Source organism: Colobus angolensis, unplaced genomic scaffold, assembly GCF_000951035.1.
Source record: "Colobus angolensis palliatus isolate OR3802 unplaced genomic scaffold, Cang.pa_1.0 Scaffold78, whole genome shotgun sequence".
Lineage (NCBI taxonomy): Eukaryota > Metazoa > Chordata > Mammalia > Primates > Cercopithecidae > Colobus > Colobus angolensis.
Window position 1 is genome coordinate 9,229,860 of NW_012121598.1, and position 2,025 is coordinate 9,231,884.

Consider the following 2,025-nt stretch of genomic DNA (forward strand, 5'->3'; position numbering starts at 1 on the left):
GACGCCAATGGATCCTGACTTTCAATTCAGTTCTGTAAACTACTTTTGAGACCATACTTAGTATATGTAAGAATCAATATTAGCTATGTGCTGGAGGCCCCTGTCCTGGGAGTCTAGCTCTTCTGTTACCATTCCCTGAACTGTGTCTGTCCCTGAGCTTAGACTGTACTGCTATGCTGCTCCCTGCACATGACAATAACCTATGGGCAGTTTTCCAAGTTTAGGATTAGGGTTGGGCAGGGTGAATGATCAATATAATAGTTTCTACCCCAAGGAGCTCACACTCAAGCAAAGAATTTAATGCATGGATGAGTAGCTATAATATAAGTAGACATCCTTTAACTATCACATATGCCTTGTGGGTTTTAAGAGGGAATACGGGCCTTGGGGGGTGGGGGAGCTTCTGGTTGGCCAACAATGAAGAGGTGGTGGCAGTGGTGGAAGAAGAGGTGGTAGCGCGGGTAAGGAGCCTGGAAACGTGAGCAGGGAGGGTAGGTGGCTTGGACCCCCTGGACCTCCATCGTCTCTAGGAAGCATTTGACTGGAGGAACATTTGGAGCAGCTGCTTTTGGACAAATTCTTCTGTTAAAAAGCCAGTTGATGCCACTTGCTTTTGGAGTGGTGGGTTGGCTGGCTCCTCCAGCTGATGGCATTTTGAGGTATGTGGGCCAGCTGTAGCCAGGGCATCCAATCCAGAGGGGGCCGCTCTAGAGGTGGGGCCACCAGCACAGTGGGTCAATGTGTCACCAAGCGCAAGAATCCCTCATCGACCCTGGGCAACACGAATGGAGCCCGTGACCCCAGCAGCAAATTGCACAGCAGGTGGGGTGCAGGCCACCATGAGGAGCAGGTGCCACCCTACCGCAAGCCAGGTGGGAACATCCTCATTAATGGGACCAAGAAGGTGGAGGCTGTCGCTGAGGCCTGCCAGCAGCTAACGCTCGGGAGAGTCCACGTTCAATGCCGAGGAGTCTTCCTTGCAGAGGTTGGAAGGACTGTTCAGGTGCTACAAAGATGAGCGGAAGGTTGCAATTTTGAAGGAAGGGATGGAGTGTTTTTGCGATGACCTATGTGTCGACCCCACAGAATTTTGAATGCTGCTCTTGGCTTGGAAGTTCGAGGCTGCAACCATATCCAGATTCAACAGGAAGGAGTTTTTTGTTGGCTGCAAAGCAGTAAGTGCAGACAGTATTGACGGAATCTGTGCACAGTTCCCTAGCCTCTTCACAGAAGCTAAACAAGCGGATAAATTCAAGGATCTCTACCAGTTTACATTTCAGTTTGGCCTGGATACTGAAGAAGGGTGGCGGTCACTGCACCAGGAAATAGCCATTGCACTGTGGAAACTAGTCTTTACCCAGAACAGTCCTCCGGTATTGGACCAATGGCTGAACTTCGTAAGAGAGAACCCCTCAGGGATCAAGGACATCACCCAGGACACTTGGAACATGTTCTTTAACTTCACTCAGGTGAGGTCCTGACCTCAGCAACTATAGCAAAGATGAGGCCTGGCCAAGCCTCTTCGATATGTTTGTGGAGTGGGAAATGGAGCAAAGGAAAAGAGAAGGGGAAGGGACAGGTACACTCAGCCCACGGCCTGAGCGCTTGTGTCCCAAGAAGCAGACTTAGTGGCTCTGTCCCAGGAGCAGCAGCAGCAAAAATTTGCTACTGCTCTGCAGCCAACCAAGGCATTAGACCTTTCTGGAAATTACTGAAGATCTGGACATTTTCTATTTTACATCTTTCTCTGCCTTGTATCTGAAAGGGCTCTAATATGCTTTATCATATTTTAGGCACTTTTTTCATTTTTTTGTTATTTTTATTTCTTTTTTTGGGGGAGAGTCTCCAAAAATATTTGAACCTGGCTACATACATTTTGTGTATTTTTGTTTGAAGTCTTCCATAGAATGAGCCCGCTATTTATTGCACAAATTAGATTTGTGTGTGTGTGTGTGTGTGTGTGTGTGTGTGTGTGTGTGTGTGGGGCGGGGTACAGAACAGGGAAGGGGGATGGGACTGTTAGGT

General features: G+C 48.4%; 1 pseudogene; it reads left to right on the forward strand.

The window, feature by feature from the left end:
• The first annotated feature begins 661 nt into the window (after positions 1-661).
• On the forward strand, positions 662-1,629 carry LOC105502259 (annotated as a pseudogene).
• Positions 1,630-2,025: the final 396 nt, after the last annotated feature.